This window comes from Triticum urartu, chromosome 6A (genome assembly GCF_056163025.1).
Source record: "Triticum urartu cultivar PI428250 chromosome 6A, HENAU_Tu73, whole genome shotgun sequence".
NCBI lineage: Eukaryota > Viridiplantae > Streptophyta > Magnoliopsida > Poales > Poaceae > Triticum > Triticum urartu.
The window spans coordinates 192,866,023-192,892,505 of record NC_141878.1 but is presented as its reverse complement, the minus strand read 5'-3'; positions in this window follow the sequence as shown (position 1 = coordinate 192,892,505).

The window sequence follows — 26,483 nt, the reverse complement described above, 5'->3', positions numbered from 1 at the left end:
CATAATAATGATGAGAAAACATAACCAAAAAACATAAAATGTATTAAAAGGGAACCCACTTTCTAGGATTGTGGGCTGAAGAGAGAATGGATGCATGCTTTGTCTCAAGGAGATTATCTGACAAGAATGAATTAGTCATCAACAGTTGAGGCACAGCGAACCTTCTTACTTGCTCCACCTTGTTATTCTCTTCTTTTTTTCTCCTTCGTTGTTGTGTCGCTCGACTGCATCTTTATTAGTTCAAACTCATGCTTGTTTTAGCTAGGATGAATTTAGGAATGGTTGCCATTTCATGGTACAGTTGAGCTGATGTTGAGTATGTGTCTGTGTGTAGCGGTTCATTTCCTCCTTTTCTTTCTGCAACATTTCGTTCACTTGCTTATAGAAAGATTCATCGCATAGGCCTTTAGCTTGATTGTTCCGCATACCATGAGAACCAGCATGACTTTGGATATATGTTTCTGCAGATTTCAGAATGTATCCAAGATTGCAGGGAAGTTAATTACACCATCTGTGGAAGATGGACTGCGGAAGATGGACTGTGGAAGATGTACATAGCCCCTCAGGTTATTTCACTTTGTCCTGGATTAATAACAGATTACTAATTTATTTGTTTAAACAGGGCGGGTTATTTACGAAAGTATTTGCTATGTAGAACTGGTCAGCATTAACTCTAGACCATTTACTATTGACTTGATAATTTACATGTTGGCAAGGACTTATTCCTGCAGCCTGGTCATAATTGCTCAGCCAATTTCCCAACCCAAATCCAGAACCACTTCATTTTTATATATTTATGTGCTTGATGAAATGCCTTAGTGATTAAGCTCTGCACTTTGTTTTTCTTTGTTCTCCTGCTCACAGATTAACCGATGGCTGCAAGACGGAGAGAAGCATTAGGAACTGGTCCGCAGCGTCTTCCAGTGTATGCGTACACACAATTCACTTTCCTTTTCTTTTCACACTTTTTATAGATGATGTGGTTGAGTTACGGAGCCTCTTCTTGTAGTGTTGTCTGCAAGGCCGAAGGGTGTGAGCAATTTCATCGAGGCTGATGCAATCTTTGGACCAGTAGTGACGCCAGTGCCTGTTATCCCATGACTGGTTCTTTCAGCTCAATATCCATACACTACTTGTTTGTATTCTGTATTCCAGTGCAAATTATGATTGTTGCTAAACACTCTTGCATGTAACTGCACTACTATCTGCTCTAAAAAATGTCACTGCACTACCACAATGCTAGCATGCATTCCTTTTCACATCTAACACTTATTGAATTGTTCATCTTCTTTCTCCTCTGTTTGTCACGAAGATTATTCTATGACAACCTCTTTGAGGAGATCAACTAATCTTCTTGTCGCAGTTTTTGTTGAAACATTGATTAGGTGCTCCAAGAATGTATGTGAGCTTGACATTGTATTTAACGGCATCAAGGTACAATGATTCTCTTTGTTTGTATTTTATTCTGGAATGTCACTGTCATAATAAATAAAGTCCAGAAAAGCATTGGTGTTTTTATCTTAGTATGTACTCCCTCCGTTCATAAATATAAATCTTTTTAGAAATTTCAATAAGAACTACATATGGATGTATATAGACAAGCAGACGCTTTTTTGTAGCTTAGTTTCATATGTTGAATTGTGTTGTTGAGTGCAGTGCGTAGGCTCTTTATAAATTGCTCAGTAGGCAGTCAACGCGACACATGTGGGGGCTGTGAGAGCTGTGAATGGCATCAGTCTTGTCATACTTATGAGCAGGAGCACGGGCCACATTACTCTTCATGCCACTCTGAGCAGCCGAGATGTTGACTGCTGCTTAAATCCTGAGATTGATTTCCACGTTGTAATATAAGGGAGGCCTGTTTGAGTTCCTGTATGAAAGGGTAAATAAGAAGGGGCATGTTTTCATGGTAGTTGCTGAAGGTGTTGGTCAGGAGTTGATTACCTGGACCGATGACCAGAACCAAGAGCAGGATGAGTATGTTAACATGTTGTTCCTTGACGTTGGCCTTCTTCTATAAAGTTTACATGCAACTCTCCTCCATGGTTAAAAAACCAATTTCATTTTGTTTCTTTGACGGTTACTCATTTCTCTTACCGTTGTTGTATCAAAACAATTGTATTTTTGTTTATGGCTGCTTGGGCTCATTTTCTAGGAGAATGAGATGTGGGATAATCTACTCTGAAATGCTTGGTTCCCTTCAAACAATTTATAAGCTAACTAATTTTTGCTGCTGCTGCACATGAAACAATCGTACTATGTTGTTGCCATCTTGCCTTTTATGTGAGCTTAAACACACAATCAATTAAAATTTTACTAAGTTCATACCGTATGTATTTGCTCAAACAAAGTTGTTGAAAATGCAAATACTTTTAACGACTACATGATTTTAAATGGGACTCTGCGCCATTTGGCGAAACGGGTCATGTTATACAAATATAATTTTTTAGCACAATGGGTCATACAAATTTTTTTTCAAATTCGGATTTCGCAATGTGATAAACATATTTTCAATATAGCATGGTTTAACACATGGGTTTTCTGACTACCAATATCGAATATGACCTTGCAAAATGAAACAATTTTCATCAACAACATGGCTTTAGCGGGTCTCTGCGCCATTTGGCGCAACGGGTCAACTAGTAATATAATTGGTGCAAACAAACCAGGGTTGGGCAATTGATGTAGGTGACTGCGGGTATGGCTAACGGTGAGAAGTCAGCAGTAGTGAGGACCAGTCCCGTGGAGGCGGCCTCGCGTCGGTGCCTTATGGTGCAGTATCTGTTGGCAGGGATGAACAAAAAACATCAGCGCTAGAAACGCAGACTCCCCTATCGCTCGCGATATGTGAGAGAGGGCGTGTCCAGCGCTGGATGTGTTGTTCACCGTGGAGGCTAAATCAGGAGGGAATAAGGTTAGGGTTGGAGCGCATGCGCACAGAGGGTCATGTAGAGTTCGTTCGGGCATGCTCCAGAGTGTTTTGTGGGTTTTTTAGGATAAAACCACGTGGGAGAGCGACAGGTCGGAGAGGATTGGTGGAAAAAATGGGAGATTGGACGAAGGGGAGGGCAGAACGTAGTTTTTTGGCAGGAAAATAACCTTACTCTTTTGTTAAGTAGTAGAGATAATGAAACACATGTGCAAATGTGCTTTCTTGTAACTTAGTAGAAATTGAAGCGAGCCTAGCAAATGAAACACAAAAGAACATCTTAAAGTAATAAACATATATGAGGCATATATCCTCAATGTAATCACAAACAACATCAGTTCAGATTCATGCTCGTTCTTGAATATTGACTTCTTTACATTGGATCTTTGATGTATTGCATATAGAACAATATTCCTGAAAATTGGGTGTCATGTATGAGAAGATATACATATCAGCCAACTAACCCAAATGACCGACTGATAGGAAGAAGAGTCCGTTTTTGTCACTTCAAAATAAATTAAGAACTTTTTTTTCAAAACATAAAATCAAGAACTATCATGTAACTTGGGATTGAAGCATATCATTATCAACATCAAAGCAAGTGCCACAAACATGTAATAATGAAAAGGGAAAAAAGATCTCACCCATCCATAAGAAACTAATTGTAGAACTCATTTGTTCTGCCTCACAGACCTAAATACCTGCTTAGGAAATTAACCAACATGGAGCATGGTTAGAAGGATGAAGAATACATAATTTTTATCTAACATGTTCACAGTAACAATAATCAATCAATGGAATGAAGAATGGTAGATAGAGGGGGTAAGAAAAAACTAAGGCATGCAAGTGATCTTGAAAAGGTAGTCCTTGTTCATCTCGGCCTTCCTAAACACATGGCGAGGATGATGAACACGCCGGACCCCTCCAGCGTTGCCCCCAAGTTGGTCGTCACCTATGAATCCCTTCCGCTACAGTATAATTTTGAGATTACTGCACATTTACATGATAAGATTGACCATGGTTGCATTTCAGGGCATGAATAGACTGCACAGGGAAATTGATGTGGGTGACACAGGATGTGGATAGCAGTAGAGGAAAGGTAGTGAGGACGGTGATCGTCGGGACGACTCTGTGGTGTCCCGACGAGACGAGCCGCATGGTGGCAGCCTAGGGAGGCTAGGAGCTCCACACCCTCCTCGATGTCGTTGGCGAAGTAGTCGAGGCACAGTGTCGAATCGCTGGATCATCCATGTAGGTGGCTCACTAGTGTGGCATGATACGTCTCCAACGTATCTATAATTTGTGATTGTTCCATGCTATTATATTATCTGTTTTGGATGTTTTATATGCATTAATATGCTATTTTATATTATTTTTGGGACTAACTTATTAACCTAGAGCTTAGTACCAGTTTCTGTTTTTTCCTTGTTTTAGAGCTTCGCAGAAAAGGAATACCAAACGGTTCCAAACGGAATAAAACCTTCACGATGATTTTTCTTGGACTAGAAGACACCCCGGAGACTTGAAGATCAAGTCAGAAGAGCCACAAGGTGGCGACAAGGGGGGAGGGCGCACCCCTGCCTTGTGGGCCCCTCGCGACTCCCCTGACCTAATTCTCCCTCCTATATATTCACATATATTCTCAAACCACCAGAGCATCCACGAAAACACATTTCCAATGCCGCAACCTTCTATTCCCATGAGATCCCATCTTGGGGCCTTGTCTGGTATCCTGCCGGAGGGGGATTCGATCATAGAGGGCATCTACATCAACTCTATTGCCTTTCCGATGAAGCGTGAGTAGTTTACATCTGACCTACGGGTCCACAGCTAGTAGCTAGATGGCTTGTTCTCTCTCTTTGATTCTCAATACCATGTTCTCCCCGATGTTCTTGGAGATCTATCCGATGTAATCTTCTTTTGCAGTTTGTTTGTCGAGATCCGATGAATTGTGGATTTATGATCAGATTATCTATGAATATTGTTTGAATCTTCTCTGAATTATTTTATCCATGATTTCATATCTTTGTAATTCTCTTGGAACTATCGGTTTAGTTTGACCAACTAGATTGGTTTTTCTTGCAATGGGAGAAGTGTTTAGCTTTGGTTTCAATCTTGCGGTGTCCTCTCCTAGTGACAGTAGGGGTAGCGAGGCACGTATTGTATTGTTGCCATCGAGGATAAAAAGATGGGGTTTACATCATATTGCTTGAGTTTATTCCTCTACATCATGTCATCTTACTTAAAGTGTTACTCTGTTCTTCATGAATTTAATACTCTAGATGCAGGCAGGAGTCAGTCGATGTGTGGAGTAATAGTAGTAGATGCAGGAACGAGTCGGTCTACTTGACACGGACGCGATACCTATATTTCAGAATCATTGCCTTGGATATCGTCATAACTTTGCGCTTTTCTATCAATTGCTCGAGAGTAATTTGTTCACCCACCGTATTATTTGCCTTCAAGAGAGAAGCCTCTGGTGAAACCTATGGCCCCGGGGTCTATTTTCCATCATACTTGTTTCCGATCTTCTATTTTCCATCATACTAGTTTCCGATATTATATTTTCCATCATGTAAGTTTCCAATCTACTATTTTGCAATCTTTTACTTTCCGATCTATAAACCAAAAAAACCCAAAAATATTTACTTTATCTTTTGTTTAGTTTTATCTATCTCTACCAGATCTCACTTTTGCAAGTGACCGTGAAGGGATTGACAACCCCTTTATCGTGTTGGGTGCAAGTGTTGTCGCCGTTCTGGGACCGGGGTGCTCACACTTGCCTGCCTGTGGCCCATGGCGTGGCTCCATCAGAGGCCCTGTATGGCCCAGTTTGGCAGCAACAACACAAGACCTTCACGAGGAGCCGAGCCTCGCGAGGCGGACGACACCAAGACCTCCCTGGGGGCGGCCTCTCTAGGCTGGCTCGTGAGGAGCGGAGATATCAAGGTAAGGTGCACCTCGCGAGGTTCACATGATGTGAGCCATGACAACCAAGGCCAGGCGGGCGCCAGCGGGCGCAGCATGCCAGTTTCCCCTTTGGTGCTAAGTGGGCAAGCGCAGGCACGGAGACCCGAGGAATCAAGCAAAGGTTTCCATATTGGTGCAACAAGACCAAGACCGCCAGGAGGACGGAGGTCATCGCGGAGCCCATGGCAGCGTCACCACCAGAGCCTTTTGCAGGCGAAGACTACTTTTGTCAGGATAACTTGTACTAGTTGTATCCCTTCGAATTTTGTCGTTGTGGGATCCCTTCCCGCCTAACATTTGGGAAGAGGACCGATGCCACTATAAATAGGACTTAGCCACCACCATAGCGGGGCATCTCGGATGGGATCCATTCCACCCTGACCAGCTCACCAGCTCATCAAGCTCAAGAACACCTCACCTCCTGAGGCTATTCATCCACTGTACTAGCTCATCCTCAGCCCCTCGAGGCAATCCACCACAAAGCTGGAGTAGGGTATTACACCGCAAGGTGGCCCAAACCAGGATAAATCAATGTGTCTCTCGTTCTTTGGGTTCGTCAAGTCAAGTTGTGGAGTCGTTAGGCGGCAGGTCAGGGAGTAGGAGTTCTTCGCACGCACCCCAGTGTTCGAACCTCTCAAGGGTCTGCAGAGCCCTGAATACGACATTTGGCGCGCCAGGTAGGGGTGTGTCAAAGCCTCTCTTCGGTTGATCAACTCGCCGTCGCTCCATCATCTCCAAGGAAGATGCTCGCCAAGCCCGTGCTAAGCGTTAAGCCGCTCTCGCCGCGCGCGTCGCCCAGACGGCCCCCGTCGGCGGGCCTCCCCATCGTTCTCCACCACCAGCCACCAACGTCGTCACCGGCCCGGCGGGGAACGAGCAATAAGCTTCATCGCAGCATCCCTCCGTGCGGTGGGACGGACGCACCGCCACCCCGCCGCTCACTCTAGTCGGCTCGTCGTCCCACGCTCGTTGCGGGCCCACGGACGTGCAGGCTGCGCTGCTCATGGCGCGTGAGCTCATACGCTACCACCCCGTCGACGACCTCTATGAAGATTGGCTGGACTGCGTCGCCGAGCTAGTCAGCGTAGCTGGGGGATCGCCTGCACCGTCCCTCTCGCTGCCTCGTCCGCCGCCTGCTGCGGGCGACGTAGCCTATGGAGCACATCCGCCATCTCCTCGTCAAGACGTTGCCCTCGGCCCAAGACGCGTGCCCCTCGGTGTGATCCACTGCGCCAGGCGCCCGGGCATGAGGAAGAAAGCTGTCGTGAAGTCCAATGGCCGCAAGAAGGTGCTCCAGCGCTCCCTCCACCGCCACGTCAAGACCGCGCGCCACCTGCAGCGGTGGTGCACGAGCACCAAGAACAGGTTCCACCCCCATGACGGGCTCCGGTGACCACAGCAGGCTGCTGCACCTTCACCCCCGAGCTATGCAGCGTTGTCTGGCCAGGAAAGTTCAAGCCTGAGTTGCCTCCACACTATGACGGCACCCTCGACCCTGCGGAGTTCCTGGAGCTCTACAAGATGAGCATCGAGGCGGCCAACAGCGACGAGAAGATCATGGCAAACTAGTTCCCCATGGCCCTCAAGGATGGCATGCGCTCGTGGCTCCTAAATCTGCCCGCGGGATCGATCTCCTCCTGGGGTGAGATGCGCGAGCGTTTCGTCGCCAACTTCTAGGGCACTCGCTGCCGTGAAAGTGCAACTATCCCTAGGTGGTTTTGGTAATTCCTAACAACATATAGCTCATTAAGCTAATGCTATTTCAAGATTAATATCTCAGGAAAGCTCAATGATTGGCATGGCATGGATGAGAAAAGTGGACCCCTCAAAATGCTAAGGACAAAGGATTGGCTCAAGCTCAAAGCTCAAGACTCTACATTTTTATATTTTAGTGATCCAAGATCACATTGAGTCTATAGGAAAAGCCAATACTATCAAGGAGGGATGAGGTGTTTCTTAATAAGGTTCTTGCTCAAAATGCTTAGTGATATGCTCCAAAACCCTCAACTACTTTCTCACATCCACATATGACCTAAACCAAAAGTCAAACTCGGCCCCACCGATTCTTTCTATCCGGCGCCACCGAGTTTCAAATGTCATAGCCACTACCACAAACCCTAGGCAAATCGGTCTCACCGATAGGGATCTCGGTCTCATCGAGATGGGGTTGTAATCTATCTGTTTCCCTTCGTAACATTTCAGTATCATCGAGATGAGCGATCGGTCCCACCGAGATTGCAATGTAAACTCTCTATTTTCCCTTCGTAACGTTTTGGTCTCACCGAAATGAGCGATCGGTCCCATCGAGTTTACCTAACCAACTCTCTGGTTAGCTTATTACCAAAATCGGTCCCACCGAGTTTGTGTAATCGGTCTCACCGAGATTACGTTATGCCCTAACCCTAATCATATCGGTCATACCGAGTTGCATGTCGGTCCCAAAGAAAACCCTAACGATCACTAGCTTTGCTGAATCGGTCCGACCGAGTTTAATCATTCGGTCCCACCGAGTTTGGAAAGTTATGTGTAACGGTTAGATTTTGTGTGGAGGCTATATATACCCCTCCACCTCCTCTTCATTCATGGAGAGAACCATTAGAATAAACCTACACTTCCAACCTATATTTTCTGAGAGAGAACCACCTACACTTGTGTTGAGACCAAGATATTCCATTCCTACCATATGAATCTTGATCTCTAGCCTTCCCCAAGTTGCTTTCCACTCAAATCTTTTTTCCACCAAATCCATATCCTATGAGAGAGAGTTGAGTGTTGGGGAGACTATCATTTGAAGCACAAGAGCAAGGAGTTCATCATCAACACACCATTTGTTACTTCTTGGAGAGTGGTGTCTCCTAGATTGGCTAGGTGTCACTTGGGAGCCTCCGACAAGATTGTGGAGTTGAACCAAGGAGTTTGTAAGGGCAAGGGGATCGCCTACTTCGTGAAGATCTACCGCTAGTGAGGCAAGTCCTTCGTGGGCGATGGCCATGGTGGGATAGACAAGGTTGCTTCTTCGTGGACCCTTCGTGGGTGGAGCCCTCCATGGACTCGTGCAACCGTTACCCTTCGTGGGTTGAAGTCTCCATCAACGTGGATGTACGATAGCACCACCTATCGGAACCACGACAAAACATATGTGTCTCCAATTGCGTTTGAATCCTCCAAACCCTTCCCTTTACATTCTTGCTCTTTGCATGCTTGCTTGAATTGTGTTAAGATTGCTTGACTTGTCCAAAGTTGCTAAAATCTGCCAAGAACTAAAATTGGGAAAAGGCTAGATTTTTATTTGGTCAAGTAGTCTAATCACCCCCCCTCTAGACATAATTTCGATCCTACAGACCGCCCGCCTTGCCGCGGGTGACCTTCGGCGCATCAAGCAGCAGCCTGGGGAGACCCTGCAGAAGTACATCAAATGCTTCAACATTGTTCGCCTCAAGATCCCCAAGGTTTCTGATGAAGCCAACATCTCGGCATTCTCCGGTGCCGTTCGCGATGTCAAGATGAAGGAGGAGCTCGCTAATCCATGAGGACCTATGCACGCCTCTGGAGATGTTCTACATGGCTACGAAGTGCGCAAGAGCTAAGGAGGGGCACCTCTGCCTCCTTGAGATCCCAGCTACAGACCCAGAAGGCCAAAGTCAAGGACGTGAAGCGCAAGGGGGCTGCTGTGCTCACGGCCGAACCAGAGATGAAGCGCGGATGCGACCACCCAGAGTCGTCCAAGGGCAGCCGTCCATTCTGCATCTTTGACAACGTACATAGACACAACACCAACGACTGCCAGGAGCTCAGGGCCATCCACGACAGGCGCCTCGGTCGACGCCCTGAGCACAATGACTGAGGCTATGGCCATGGAGGAGGCAGAAGCGGAGGACGTTGGGACGAACGCGGCCCCCGCCAAGAGTGGCGCGATCAGCCTCATGAGGATCGCTAGCCATGCTAGCCTCGCGAGGGAGCCTGGAGAGACCAGCCTCGTGAGGTCCGTCCTCAGGGCAACGCCGGCCTCCGTCCGCTGCCGCCACCACCAAGAAGGAACGACCACCACCACCAAGACGAGGGAGCTGGGGGCTTCCTGGAGCCTCGCGCCATCGCCTGCATCTTGGGTGGCGCTCAGGGCCCAGCTTCCCATCGCATCTTCAAGCAGTTCGCTCATGAGGTGAACGTGGCCCTCCCCAGGCTCGAGGACACACGCCCACTCAAGTGGTCCAAGTGCACCATCACCTTCAGCTCGTCCGACCAGCTCAAGTGCGCGGCAACCACCGGCGCCCTCCCGATGCTCTGCTCGCCCATCATCAGCAACGTCCTTGTCACCAAGACCCTCATCCATGGTGGCGCAGGGCTCAATGTTCTTTCCATCGAGACATTCGACCGCCTCCAAGTGTTGTATGACCAGCTGCAGCCCACCAAGCCCTTCCCAGGAGTGACCGATGGGTCCACCACCCCGATAGGGCAGATTCGCCTCCCTGTCACCTTTGGCCAGCATGACAACTACCACACTGAGCTCATCGACTTCGATGACACACACATCCGCCTCACGTACAACACCATCCTTGGGTATCCGGCCCTGGCCACGTTCATGGCAGTGACCCACCACGGCTACAACGTCCTCAAGATGCTAGGGAGCCACGACGTCATCACGGCCACCTGTGAGGAGAAGGACGCGATGTGCTCCCTTGAGCGCGCCTACCAGGCTGCGGCGGTTGAAGACCCAGACAACGAAGGCACCACCTACCCTCCTGAGGCAGTCCCCAAGAAGAAGAAGCTACTACTCCACCAAGGGCCTCAGGAAAGCGGTGTCTCTAGCGGCACCACCTCAGGACTAGCGCCCACGGATGGGACGCCTCCCTCTCTCGCATAGGAAGGCTCGCCCGGCGCCCTCCTCAGGCTGGGCTCGAGGGCTCTCTTCTAGAGGGTTTCTGACCTAGCCAATGTCACGAGGGAGGCGCTCGGGTACCTCGTGGAGGAATGCTTCACCGCACTCTTCCCCCGCGAGGGCGCTAGGCACAAGGTGCCAGGCGCTCAGGAGTTCATCACCAAGACCGCCGAGGAGCTTCAAGAGGCGAGAGTCATGCGTGGCGACCATCGCCTACAACCCGCGGCTCCTTGTCCTGGCGAGGACAACGAGCTGCGCGTCTGCATCAACATCGAGCTTAATAGAGCCGCAGCTCAACAACGCTTCTGTCCTTCGCATGCTGGTCGGTGTGAGGGCCCACCTCATAGCTATGTTCGCATGCCCTTTGGCTTGCCGAACATGGCTGCCGCCTTCTAGCATCGCCTGCGAAGCATCGTGGCCGCTCAGGAGGCCAGGTACCACACGGTCCTGGCGGAGGCAGCGACAGTTCTTCGTGAACCTCCCGAGCCTCCAAAGCCTCCCGAGGTTGAAGGCCAAGGCGGCTCGTGAGGAGAAACCTCTTCAGGGCAGATCTCCAGCTACTTCAATACCCCTCCAGCAACGGCACCAGGTGACATTTTCCAATTTATTCAGTTGGGGGTGCCCCTCGGGCTGCAACATCCGCATGTCGCATGGGCATGTCCCTACGACGCATATCCTTTTTTGCATCTTTAGTTTACCTTGTTGGGGGTGCCCCTCGGGCTGCTGTAGGATCGAAAGTATGTCTAGAGGGGGGGGTGATTAGACTACTTGACCAAATAAAAACTTAACCTTTTCCCAATTTTAGTTCTTGGCAGATTTTAGCTATTGTAGGACAAGTCAAGCAATCATGACACAATTCAAGCAAGCATGCAAAGAGTATATTGGCAGCGGAAAGTAAAGCATGCAACTTGCAAGAATGTAAAGGGAAGGGTTTGGAGAATTCGAACGCAATTGGAGACACGGATGTTTTTCCCGTGGTTCGAATAGGTGGTGCTATCCTACATCCACGTTGATGGAGACTTCAACCCACGAAGGGTAACGGTTGCGCGAGTCCACGGAGGGCTCCACCCACGAAGGGTAATGGTTGCGCGAGTCCACGAAGGGCTCCACCCACGAAGGGTCCACGAAGAAGCAACCACCCACGAAGGGTCTACGAAGAAGCAACCTTGTCTATCCCACCATGGCCATCGCCCACAAAGGACTTGCCTCACTAGCGGTAGATCTTCACGAAGTAGGCGATCTCCTTGCCCTTACAAACTCCTTGGTTCAACTCCACAATCTTGTCGGAGGCTCCCAAGTAACACCTAGCCAATCTAGGAGACACCACTCTCCAAGAAGTAACAAATGGTGTGTTGATGATGAACTCCTTGCTCTTGTGCTTCAAGTGATAGTCTCCCCAACACTCAACTCTCTCTCATAGGATTTGGATTTTGTGGAAAGAAGATTTGAGTGGAAAGCAACTTGGGGAAGGCTAGAGATCAAGATTCATATGGTAGGAATGGAATATCTTGGTCTCAACACATGAGTAGGTGGTTCTCTCTCAGAACGTATGAGTTGGAATTGTGTATGTGTTCTGATGGCTCTCTCCACGAATGAAGAGGAGGTGGAGGGGTATATATAGCCTCCACACAAAATCCAACCGCTACACACAGTTTTCCAATCTCGGTGGGACCGAATCAACAAACTCGGTCGGACCGAAAAGGTAAACCTAGTGACCGTTAGAGATTTTCGGTGGGACTGACATGCAACTCGGTAGGACCGATATGGTTAGGGTTTGGGCATAACGTAATCTCGGTGAGACCGATTACACAAACTCGGTGAGAACGAGTTTGGTAATAAGCTAACCAGAGAGTTGGTCAGGTAAACTCGGTGGGACCGATTTGCTCTTTCGGTGAGACCGAAAAGTTACAAAAGGGAAACAAAGAGTTTACATTGCAATCTCGGTGGGACCGATTCGCTCTTTCGGTGAGACCGAAAAGTTACGAAAGGGAAATAGAGAGTTTGCAATCCCATCTCGGTGAGACCGAGATCCCTATCGGTAGAACCGAATTGCTAGGGTTTGGCAGTGGCTTATGACAAGTGAAATTCGGTGGCGCCGGATAGAAAGAATTGGTAGGACCGAGTTTGGCTTAGGGTTTAGGTCATATGTGGATATGGGAAAGTAGTTGAGGGTTTTGGAGCATATCACTAAGCACATGAAGCAAGAGGCTCATTAAGCAACACCTCATCCCTCCTTGATAGTATTGGCTTTTCCTAAAGACTCAATGTGATCTTGGATCACTAAAATATAAAATGAAGAGTCTTGAGCTTTTGAGCTTGAGCCAATCCTTTGTCCTTAGCATTTTGAGGGTTCCACTTTCACATCCATGCCATGCCAATCATTGAGCTTTCCTGAAATAGTCATCTTGGAATAGCATTAGCTCAATGAGCTATATGTTGTTATGAATTACCAAAACCACCTAGGGATAGTTGCACTTTCAATCTCCCCCTTTTTGGTAATTGATGACAACATATAGATCAAAGCTTCGACAAATGATAATAAGCATGAAATATATCGTCGCTTTGAGAAGTATGTGACAAGTAAGAGCTCCCCCTAAATTTGTGCATATTTAAAATTTGCTTTGGACTGCAAATGCACAAAGAGTTAGAGTCATGGGTTACTCTTCCATGTCACATACATCTTGGTGGAGCGCTTAAAATGATAAGAATGAAATACATGCACTCATCACCAAGAATAGTGAATGATCACATAAGATAGATAAGATGATAATATTAAGCAAACATTAAGTGTAGCTTATGATCAAACACATGATCATCAATGTCTCACGAGCAATGACATAGTATCTCACACAAAAGCAAACAAAGTTCAAAAAACCACCAAATAAAACAAGAGAGAATAAAAGCAACACTCTCTTTCGAAGCCTATGATCTATACATTTTCTCCCCCTTTGGCAACAAGTTACCAAAAAGTTCCTAGAAAATGCATAGTGCTAAGTCGACACTCAGGCTTGATCTTCAGGTGGTGGTGGAGTCCGGAGCACTCCAAGGACGAAGCCTTCTGTAGACGTGGTCGGAGTCGAGGCTGAAGTGGACGCTGGAGCTGGTGGAACTGAGGCTATAGCTGGTGCAGACGTGGTGGCTCTGGGGTCAGCAACTGGCACTGCAGATGACCTCGGACCTCGTGGCACTCTGGCAAAGGCATCAGTTGTAGTCTTGCCTCTCCTCTCCTGCATGTCATCCTGGAGCTGCTCCACTGCAGTCTGAATCTCTGTCACTTTGACATCCAAGTCATAGAACTTTTGTTCCATGATCCTCTCTAAGCTTGCCTGGTTCTGAGTTAGGGTGCCTAGTCCTTGCTCAATCCACAGGGTGGATGCAATAAAGTAACCAAGCTGCTCTTGTTTGGTTTTCAGGAAATATTCAGATGCCTCCTCTTGAGTAGGCATCTTGGCAGCTTTCTCCTTCCTCGCCTTCTCCTTCTTGGCTTGTGCTTGTGCAGACGATGGTTCATTCTCAGTCATAACAACTTGATTATCTTCAAAATCTGGACGGATGGGCAGGTGTTCCTTGTCCAACAAGTATATGCCCGTGCCCATCTAGAGTTGATGAGCTCCTGAATCTGTGGGGCATATCCACAGCTCCTCTTCTGGTCTGCTGCTGTCCTCTTGATTGTTTCAATCATAAGGCTCATGACTTTGAATTTCTGTGGCACATCAAATATATGAAGCAAATTGATCGCATGGCCTCTGATCATCTTGTGATCACCTGACTTGGGCAACAAGGTGTGCCTAAGGATCCAGTTGATAGTTGGCAGCCCTGACAGAAGATAATGCACTGAGCCAAACTTGAAAGTATCAAGTGCTCCATTTGGAATTTCCTTGTACATGTTGGACATAGAGTTATGATCCATCTTCTTCTTGGCATAGATATCCAAGTCATCCTCATGCTCTTCAGGGGCATTGATGAGCTGTGCCCACTCAGCAACTGTAGATTGGTACCTCGTACCCTCAGACATCCATACAATTCTGCCATCTGAATAAAAATGTGTTGTGGAGTAGAACTGCATGATGAGTTCCTCGTTCCACTTTGTGAGCTTCTGCCCAACAAAGTCCTCTACTCCACATGCCTTGAAGCTGTCCTGCACTCCAGGGTAGTACTCTTCGTTGTCCTTGATGTATTGCCAATCAACCCATCGCATATCACAGACAATTGGCTTCTTGTCTAGCAGCACTGTCTCATAAAAGTCTTGCTGCTCCTTGGTGTGAAACCTGTAGTCAACTGCAGTCCTTCTCCTTGAAGCATACGGGTCTGCTTCTCTCCACTTTCGGAGCCCTGAATCTCTCCTGAGTTTCATATCCTCAGCCACAGGATGAGCATCGTTGTGGTCTGGGATCTTGGGCTTGAGCTTTCTAAGAACATTCTCTTCTTCTTCTTCTTCTGCAGCTTCAGGCACTGGGGCCTTGTTCTTCTCAGTAGCTGGGATGCTTCTTGTGTTCCTCTTTGGCTTTGGCTTTGGAGCTGGCTTGGCCTTGGAAGCAGCTGCCCCTGTTCTTATGGCATCACCCATTAGCTTGGGTGCCTTAGGTGCTGGTGCAGCTACCTCTTCTTCTTCCTCCTCATCTTCCATGATGGAAGCCTTGCCAAGCACTCTGGCTACAGTTTTCTTCACCCTTTCTTTCCTCTTCTTGCCTTCAGCAGCAACTGGCTCAATGGGAGTGGGCTTCTCAGTTGAAGCTCTGGCCTTTGACATAGGCTGCCTGCCTGCTGGCCTTTTGATCTTCATCCCTGGTTTTATGCCCTGTGCTGGCTCAACTCTCTTGGAAGTTGCTTCCTCTTCTGCCACATAATCCTCATCTTCTGAGTCTGAGGTTCTCTTCTTTCTCTGTCTTGTGGCAGCTTTAGGCAGATTGCTAGGGGTGCTCCTGCTACCATCATCTGAGGAACTTGAGGGACTAGTGCCCTCACTCATCTGCACTTGCTGCTCTGACAAGTTCTGGCTATCACTTTGGTCTGACATGATGCAAACTCTGACTGCTGACCCTGTGAATAGGTTATAGATGAGATAGAGTGGATGAGCATCACAAAATGTAGAGATTTTTGCAAAAGAATAATTCAAAAACTTAGTTTTAGTTTCCCACTGAAAGCATCTCTGATCTACCGATTTCTAAACTCGGTGATACCGAAGAAGTTTTGGCACCTAAACTAGTGAACTCGGTCAGACCGAGTCACAGTTCGGTGGCACCGAGACTGCTAGGGTTTCACAGAGTTCCAAAATCGGTCACACCGATAAGTAATTCTCGGTCAGACCGAGTCTCACTTGTGCAATGGCATAAGCCAAATCGGTGGGACCGAGTTTTTCAACTCAGTGGGTCCGAGATGGTTTCGGCGGAAACCTAACCCTAAATTTTTCGAATTAAACCTAATCTACGAGTTCATTGACTGGATAGAAGTTTAACAAATGTGGCAAGAATCATGATGATCACAATGTGCTAAGAATCGGATTGGGGAATAGCACAAAGATCGAGTCCATACCCTAGTTCGGCGGAGACTCGCTACGACGGCAACGGCGGGGTTGAATTTTCGTTGACGGCGACGGAGACCAGCGACTGGAGGCGGCTGGCGGCGAGGAGACGATCTGGAGACCAAGTTGGCAGAGCAGGCTATCGCGCGAACGAAGGGGTTCGGAGAAATTTCCAAATTTTTTCCCGTGACTATATATAGCCCGACCCTGTCGGTGTGACCGAGTGGAACGACTCAGTGGCACCGAGATGCAAAACTGTATACAGTTGTTGCAACTCGGTGTGACCGAATGGTTCAAATCGGTTGCACCGAGATCGAAAACCTAGATCAACTTAATGATCTCGGTAGGACCGAAAGTAGGGTATCGGTCAGACCGAGAATCATAAAGAGGTTTTGGAAGTTTAAGTCTATGACGAATCGGGGACTCCGAGCGCTCCTCACATAGAGTGGTTTGAATCTGACTTGATCAAATTTTGTGATGTATCATGAATAGAGTTTGAGACGAGAAAAGCATAGATAGCTAGAGGAGGTTCTTAGGCATTCTTGTCCATCCACTTGGCAAAAGGAAATAAAACCAAACAATCAAAACAACAAGTGGATGTCCTCGAATGAGTAAAATATGCAACCAGCATGCTCACACAATAAGATGGCAAATGAAATATGTGACAAGGCATGCACAACCAATTCTAGCATCTATCAAGCAATTTGCGATGACAAGGTCATCTATATATGAGTATATTGACTTAGGAGTCAAGTGAGAACACTTGATCATAGGTCATACTCATCGTTTAAGCTCAAGTGGGGTTACCACTTTTACATAAAGCATTGTTGTGTTCACATCTTTAGAGTTGCTTTAGCTCAAGTCTTAGAGTAAAGCTCCCCCTAGATGTGATATCCCCCCTTAGAGGGATGAACTAACCTCGGGTTTTGTCGATGATGACTTCATGTAGATGTTGAAGATGTGGATGCTCAATGTTGATGTAGATCACTTGGAGCTATCCATTTGAGTGAATTGCACTTTCAATACCTACATGGGTTAGTCCCACAAGGAACAAACAAGGATATCCATAGACATAGAGTGATGCACACACAAGATGATGTCCATGAAAACTTTTAGGTTACCTTGTCCCTTGTCTTACCAACAAGAGGGTTTGTGACTCCTTGAACTAGTGCAAGATGTGGAAGTTGATTGCACTTGTTCTTGCCAAAATGATAAGAGTGAAGTATGTTGGCGGAGTCACCCTCAAGAACTCTCTAGTTCTTCTTCTTTTGGATCCACACCATCTTGATGGGAATCCTTGGAGTTGTAGTCGTACTTGATGAAGTGGAACTTGAAGTAGTCTTGGGAATCCACTTGACTAATGTCTTAGGAGCTTCTTCAAATGCATCAATTTCCTCTTGAAGCTTGTCCTTGCCTTTTTGCTTGTAGTCTTGTGGTGGAAGATCATCTTGAGCTTGTGTCCCCTTGAAAGAAGTATCATACTTCTCTTGTTGAGGAACAAACTTTGTCTTGGGGTATTGATCTTCTTCCCACTCAACTCCATTGGCATTGAACTTTCGTTCAAAACCAACACCTTGATTCTTCCGGTGCATTCCTTGCTTGCGCACAATTTCCTCGAATTGCTTACTCCCGGCAAGGCTTTTGTACACTCCTTTCTCTATAATTCCCTTCAATAAGCTATTTTCTTGCTCAAGTGTAACTTGGCTAAGAGAATCATTAGTGGAATCAAGAGAACTACCAGAAGCAACAATATTGGATTTAGCATGATCATTGTTACTGCTAGAGGAAGAATCTTTCTTGTTCTTGTTACTAGACTTGACTTGAGGCATTTAAGTGGATAAGAGCAAACTCTTGACAATGTAAGAAGAACTTTTCTTGCGGAGATCATCATTGATTGCTTTTAAGAACTCATGCTCTTGCTCAAGATTGAGCTTTTCAAAGCGTAATTTCTCATGAGCTCTTAAAAGTTCTCGATGATCTTTGAAGATAGTTTCATGAGCTAACTTAAGAGTGTTTAGTTCTTTAGTTAGAGCCTCAATCTTCTCCTTATCATTGTCATTCGTTTTATCTTGATTAGCATGATTAATTGACGTTTCATCATAGTATTCATCACTAGAGTTGTCAACAAGCAAATCATCACCTAACAAGTCATCTTCATCACTATTGAAATCAACATACTCGGGGTGTGTTACCTTAGGACCTTTGGCCATGAAGCATCTTCCAATTCCTTCATTTGGTGAGTCAAATATGTCGTAGGAGTTGGTTGACACAAGTGCTAGACCGGCAACACCTTCATCTTGAGTATCTTCGGAGTCAGAGTGATAACTTCTCTCGGAGTGGCTGTCGGAGTCGGAGCCGGATACCCATTCACAAACATGAGCTTGATGTCTTCGTTTTGTGTAGCTCCTTGATGATTTTTCCTTCCTTTCCGAATCCTTTCTTCTCCGTGAGTATCTTCGTTCATAACGATCATCTCTACTCCTTCTCTCTCTTGGTGGTGATTCTTTGCTTCTTCTTTTTGGAGAATCTTCTCTTCTCTTGTAGGGAGCCGTACACTCATTGGAATAGTGTCCAGGTCTTCCACAACTGTAGCAGTTTCGCTCTTGACTAGAAGATCTTTTGTCATTGTAGGACCTTAACTTGAAACTTCTATCTTTGCTTCTACTCTTGTAGAACTTGTTGAAGTTCTTCACCATTAAGTTCAATTCTTCATTGAAGTTTTGTTTCTCACTTGATGATGTAGGGGCTTCACATGAGGCTTTGTAGGCACCACTTGATTTGTTGTGAAGTTCCTCTTTATCCTTAAGTGACATCTTATGAGAAACAATTCTTCCAATCACCTCCGTTGGCTTGAGATCTTTGTAATTGGGCATCATTTGGATCAATGTGCACACGGTATCATATTTTCCATCCAAGGCTCTTAGAATCTTCTTGATGATGAATCTATCGGTCATCTCTTCACTTCCTAAGCCGGCAATCTCATTTGTGATGAGAGCAAGCCTAGAGTACATTTCAGCGACACCTTCACCATCCTTCATTTTGAACTTGTCAAGTTGACTTTGAAGCACATCCAACTTGGATTCCTTGACGGAGTCGGTACCTTCGTTCATATCAATCAAAGTGTCCAAAATTTCCTTTGCATTCTCAAGACGGCTGATTTTGTTGAATTCTTCGGGGCACAATCCGTTGAAGAGAATATCACAAGCTTGAGCATTGTATTGCAACATCTTCAACTCATCCGCGGTAGCTTCACGGTTTGGTTCTTTCCCATCAAAGAAGTCACCTTGCAAACCAACACACACAATAGCCCAAACGGCGGGGTTATGTCCAAGAATATGCATTTTCATTTTATGCTTCCAACTAGCAAAATTTGTACCATCAAAGTAAGGACCTCTATGGTGATAATATCCCTCGCTAGACGCCATACTCTCCTAGGTTGTGAAACCAAGGCTATGACCACCAAAAGCTATGGAGATCAAAGCAAATGGAGACCAAAGCTCTGATACAACTTGTAGGATCAAAAGTATGTCTAGAGGGGGGTGATTAGACTACTTGACCAAATAAAAACTTAACCTTTTCCCAATTTTAGTTCTTGGAAGATTTTAGCTATTGTAGGACAAGTCAAGCAATCATCACACAATTCAAGCAAGCATGCAAAGAGTATATTGGCAGCGGAAAGTAAAGCATGCAACTTGCAAGAATGTAAAGGGAAGGGTTTGGAGAATTCAAACGCAATTGGAGACACGGATGTTTTTCCCGTGGTTCGGATAGGTGGTGCTATCCTACATCCACGTTGATGGAGACTTCAACCCACAAAGGGTAACGGTTGTGCGAGTCCACGGAGGGCTCCACCCACGAAGGGTAATGGTTGCGTGAGTCCACGGAGGGCTCCACCCACGAAGGGTCCACGAAGAAGCAACCACCCACGAAGGGTCCACGAAGAAGCAACCTTGTCTATCCCACCATGGCCATCGCCCACAAAGGACTTGCCTCACTAGCGGTAGATCTTCACGAAGTAGGCGATCTCCTTGCCCTTACAAACTCCTTGGTTCAACTCCACAATCTTGTCGGAGGCTCCCAAGTAACACCTAGCCAATCTAGGAGACACCACTCTCCAAGAAGTAACAAATGGTGTGTTGATGATGAACTCCTTGCTCTTGTGCTTCAAGTGATAGTCTCCCCAACACTCAACTCTCTCTCATAGGATTTGGATTTTGTGGAAAGAAGATTTGAGTGGAAAGCAACTTGGGAAGGATAGAGATCAAGATTCATATGGTAGGAATGGAATATCTTGGTCTCAACACATGAGTAGGTGGTTCTCTCTCAGAACATATGAGTTGTAATTGTGTATGTGTTCTGATGGCTCTCTCCACGAATGAAGAGGAGGTGGAGGGGTATATATAGCCTCCACACAAAATCCAACCGTTACACACAGTTTTCCAATCTCGGTGGGACCGAATCAACAAACTCGGTCGGACCGAAAAGGTAAACCTAGTGACCGTTAGAGATTTTCGGTGGGACTGACATGCAACTCGGTACGACCGATATGGTTAGGGTTTGGGCATAACGTAATCTTGGTGAGACCGATTACACAAACTCGGTGGTAATAAGCTAACCAGAGAGTTGGTCAAGTAAACTCGGTGGGACCGATTTGCTCTTTCGGTGAGACCGAAAAGTTACAAAAGGGAAACAAAGAGTTTACATTGCAATCTCGGTGGGACCGATTCGCTCTTTCGGTGAGACCGAAAAGTTACGAAAGGGAAATAGAGAGTTTGCAATCCCATCTCGGTGAGACCGAGATCTCTATCGGTAGAACCGAATTGCTAGGGTTTGGCAGTGGCTTATGACAAGTGAAACTCGGTGGCGCCGGATAGAAAGAATTGGTAGGACCGAGTTTGGCTTAGGGTTTAGGTCATATGTGGATATGGGAAAGTAGTTGAGGGTTTTGGAGCATATCACTAAGCACATGAAGCAAGAGGCTCATTAAGCAACACCTCATCCCTCCTTGATAGTATTGGCTTTTCCTAAAGACTCAATGTGATCTTGGATCACTAAAATATAAAATGAAGAGTCTTGAGCTTTTGAGCTTGAGCCAATCCTTTGTCCTTAGCATTTTTAGGGTTCCACTTTCACATCCATGCCATGCCAATCATTGAGCTTTCCTGAAATAGTCATCTTGGAATAGCATTAGCTCAATGAGCTATATGTTGTTATGAATTACCAAAACCACCTAGGGATAGTTGCACTTTCAGCTGCATCATCCCCAAGTTGTGTGGGTCCATCCCTGTGGTGTGTATCGTTCTTGCATCTATCTGGACTAGCTTTACCTCCTTCCATGAGTTACTTTAAGATTATTATATGTCTGTCCGGTACTTCGATACCATGAACGTAGTACGCCCTTGCAAATCCACCCACGACCGCCTCATGATTAAGGACTGGCACGACGTATGTGCTTGGGTCCATCCCTGCAGCGTCGCTAAACTCAAGAGGCTGAGCTCTGGCTCACGACCAGCTACCGTGTACGTCACCTCCCATGGCCCTTGGTGCCTTGTTCTTCCATAAGCTAATCGCGGGCGAACGAGCCAGGACGCGCGACCCGGTGCCTCGCCACCACGGGAGCCGCGTGCCGGTTTTTTTCTTCAGGATTTTTGCATGAGAAGATGGGGCATGGCGTCTGTGCTCGGGTCTTCCCTACAGCATCGATAAACCCAACGGCTAAGCTCCGTCTGGCGGGCCGGCCCCGTTCACGTCACCTCCTGGGATCGTTGGTGTCTGGCCTTCTCATGTGATCGCCTCAGGAGATTCATTTGGCGCAGGTATCCTAACCATCTCGCAGGGCCACCACAACTATCAAGAATCAAATTCAGGTGCAACCTGCCTCGAGGTAGGGCCTCGTGAGTCCTGCGCTGGCTCACGAGTGCCCAGACACACCTCGTCTAGCCCTGTCGTGTAAGCCACGTGTCAGGGTGGGGTTGTACACGCCCCGGGGGCTCCACTCAGAGGGAGCCCTCACCCACGCACTAGTGGAAGCACCATGCTCCATGCTGGTAGTCGACACGGTTGAGGCGCGGCTATGCCCGTGCAAGTGCGGAAGCGCCATGCTCCGCGCTTGTGATAAACAACTGAGGGCGGCTCTATGGCCGCATCAACCTTGGGGAGTCACCATGCTCAGTGTCCAGCCTCATCGCAACACTTTCCCCTCGGGATAGTCACGTGAGGGGGCTGGGCACGGGGGCTGCGCTCAGGTCACGCCTAGCGTACGCCACCCTGCCAGGTCCCTCGGACCTTGTGGTCGCGCGTCCCTCACGAGCGGGACCTCGGCGAGAAAGGGTATGAGGGTCTGTTTGTACATCAAGGGGGACTCCTGAGCATCGCGACTCAGGAGCCTAACTGGCCACGTAGCCCCTCACCCCTTGGTCTCGTCCTGGTGATCCAGACGATCCAACGACAGCTGAGGTATGTGCGGGGTCGGGCTCTGCCGATGCAGAATGCTAAGGCCTACTCTCGCATCTCCTTCCCGCAAACCGTTTGAGCGTCAAGGGGGACTCCTGAGCATCGCGACTCAGGATCCTAACTGGTCACGTAGCTCCTCATCCCTTGGACTCGTCCTGGTGATCCGGACGACCCAATGGCGGCTGAGGTATGCGCGGGGTTGGGCCCTGCCGACGCAGAACATTAAGCAAACGGGAAGGAAATCATGGAATCCTAACAAATTATTACAAGACATATTGTTCTTCAAATACCAAACAGAAGTTTTAATGCCTCCACGAGGCACGGTGCATATTGCAAGAAAACAAAAGTGGGAAGGAGCACCGCCAGCAAGCCTTCTCTTTAGCCTTGGGCGCCGCCGTCAGGGAGTGCCCCGTCATTGACAGCGTCGTCGTTGCCCATGCCATCAGCCGTGGCTGTAGGATCGGCGGCACCATCAGCCGAAGGCGTGGGGTCGATGGCGAGGAACTTCTCTAGCAGGGCCTCCACTAGGTCCTTCACGGCGTCGGCAGCAGCTGTGCAGTGCTCCTTGTCCATAGGCTCAAGCAGAGCTCCAAGGTCGGCGCTCGGGTCGCAAAGATGGAGGTGGCTGAAGATGCGCGTCATAGCCGAGGAGGAGAGCACGCGGGCTTCCCCTTCCACCATGGTGCCGACCCCATTGGCAACCCCCTCGAGCACCTCGACAAGCTGGGGGAGCAGCTCGGCAGGGCCTTCCTCAGCAGTCACCAACGACTTCTTCAACCCCCTTCCGTAGAGATCCCGCAATGCCTTGCGGGACCTCTTCTCAAGGGAATCGAAGGCAGCACGATCAATGACAAGGATGTTAGCCTTGGCCTCCAGCAGGGCCTTCTCCCTCTCCACCTCCTCCTTCAGCTTCGCCAGGCGATCACGCTCAGCGGCCTGCGCCCGTGCCGACTGCTCCAGCTCGGTGTCACGACCGGAGACCGCGTCTTCTCGAGCCTTTAGCTTCTCCTCCCATGCCTCGCGTTGACGAGCCTCGGCAGTGCGCTCATTGCGCAGGGTCTCTAGCTCGGCCTCCACCACCCGGCAGCACTCCTTGGCGGCCTCGACAACCTTCAACGCCACCTCACGGGCAGCCGCGGCTAGGTCGGCGGCCATCTTACCCTCCTCAAAAGCTGCCACGACATGACCCCATGCCGCCCTCACGGACGCATCAGATCGCAGCCACCCCGAGCCCAACTCTAGTCGCCCCGACGCCAGCCAATGGTCAGCACCCTGAAGGTCGTTGTGAAGCTGGGTCAGCGCGAGAAGGGCGTCCTCCAGGGCATCAGGCGAAGTAGGGGATCACGGCCCAGCGATGTGATGGAAGGGAGAAGAGACGACATCGACAGTAAGGCCTGCAGGTTAGCGGCAGCAGAAGGGGCCAGGGGCTGTGGAGCCTTCGCGACCTCAGCAGGTGAGCTGGGGGCGGGAGTTAGGAGCCGGCTCGGCTACAGAGATCGCCTTCTCCTGAGGACGAGCTTCTAGATCTTGCGAGGACGACCCGACCGCTGAGGCTTGGGAGCCATCACTGTGGGATCACGGGTTCCGGCAAAACCCTTAAGGTTCGAACACTGGGGCGCGCACGAATATCTCCCCCCTGTCGATCCACGTCCTAGCTCGGCTAAGATCTTACGAACTAATTTGACGAACTCTCAACACAAAGGACATAAGATTTATACTGGTTCGGGCCACCGTTGTGGTGTAATACCCTACTCTAGTGTGGTGGTGGTGGATTGCCTCTTGGGATGAGGATGAACAGTACAAAGGGAAGAACAACCTCCTGAGGTTGAGGTGTTCTTGTGCTTGGCAAACTTGTGTGTGCTCTGGTCTTTCTCTCTCTGTGCGTCTACGGTTCGGTCTCTCTGGTCTTTCTCTCTCTGCGCGTCTACAGTTCTGTCTTCTTGTGTGTCTCGGTTCTCGTCCTCTGTCTCTCTATCTCCCCAAGCTATGGTGGCGGCTAGTCCTATTTATAGAGGCCCAGGCCCCCTCTCCAACTATTGAGCGGGAAGGGAGCCAACAATGGCCAATTTCAAAGGGGACAGCTAGTACATCTTATCCTGACAAAAGTGGTCTTCGCCTGCAAAAGCCTCTGGTGATGACACCGTCTTGGGCTCCATGGTGACCTCCGTCTTGCCGTCCTGCTGGTCCTGGTCTCATTGCACCAATATGGATACCTTTGCTTGATGCCTCGGTACTCTGTGCCTGTGCTTGCCCCCTTAGCACCAAAGAGGAAACAAGGACGCTGCGCGCGCTGGCACCCGCCTGGCGCCCGCCTGGCCTTGGTCGTCATGGCTCACGTCACTAGAACCTAACGAGTTTTGCCGTGCCTTGAACTCTCCGCCCTCGCGAGCCAACCTGGTGAGGTCGCTCCTGAGGAGGTCTTGTGTCGTCCGCCTTGCGAGGCTTGGCCCCTCGCGAGGGTCTTGAATGTCTTGTTGATGGAGATGGGCCGTACGGGCCTACTAGCAGAGCCACGCCGTGGGCTGCAGGCAGGCAAGTCTGGGGACCCCCATTTCCAGAACGCCGACAGTAGCCCCCGGGCCCAAGGCACGCTCGGGCTTGGCTTCGAGGCGAAGCCAAAGGTCAAGTGCGGAGCGCCGCGGGCCCTAATAGCCTGCGGCCTTGGTCGACACGTGGCGGTTGATCGGACGTGGGCGTCTCCGTTTCCCCATGCTGCCTTGGCAACTACCCGACTTGACAAGTCCATGCGACATGCAAGGAAAACCATCATTACCTGTGATCATGGGGGTGCTGGTTGGCCTTCTCCTGCTATAAATGAGGAGGGGGCAGAGCCCCCGTCGCTCATCTCTTCTTCTGCCTCTCCCGCTTCTTCTCCTTCCTAGCTCCACTCCTTGCTTGTGCAGACATGGCGCCGATCCGGAGGTTCACTGCCGCGGAGAAGGGGAAGGCTCCCCTTACTGAGCCTGAGTTGCTCCCATCGAAGAAGAGGAGGTCTCATCACCGCGAGATGGTCGTGAGGCCGGTGGTGTCGCGGCCATGGTAAGAAAGGCTGCCGCCTGGGTAGCCGCTGCCCTTGTATGCTCATGCCGACGATTCCGGAGGGAGGAGCGATGAGCGCCGCCGCCCGCGCCAGAGCCGTGGCCGCAGAGGCGCACGCCGTCGCCCCAGGGGTCCATGCGACGGACTCGTCGCGCGAGTTCGTGCTGTGGGTGGTGATGCCCCCGAGCACCTGGATTCGCCTTCCGCAGTTCTTCGCCATCGAGATGCCGCCGAGAGGCCTTCGCGAGCTTTGGCTTCAACACGCCGACTGTGACGCCCCAGTGACTAGAGCGGAGATTGGAGCTGTTGCCTCCGGGAAGATCTTCATGACCCGAGGCTGGGGCGAGATTGCCCGAGTCTCCCACGCGGATGGCGCCCTCGTGATCCAGTTCGAGTACGACGGCGCCTCCATGTTGTTCTTCAAGGTCTTCGATGAGGAAGGCCGCCGCCTGGAGTGCTGCCCTGAAGGAGGTCGCCAAGACGACGCTGCGGCGGGTGCTGGGCCGGCCGCAGGCCTTGCCTGCAGCTCCTCCAGCGACAGCGGCGACTCTTGCTAGTCCAGCGACTCTCCTGAGCTCTTGGAGTCTCCGGAGACGAGCGATGACAGCTACGTGCCCCCGAGCTCCCGTCGAGCCCGGAGCAGGGCTGCGGCGTCCAACCGCCGTCGCCGCTGATCTGGATGGGGTTGGCACCGG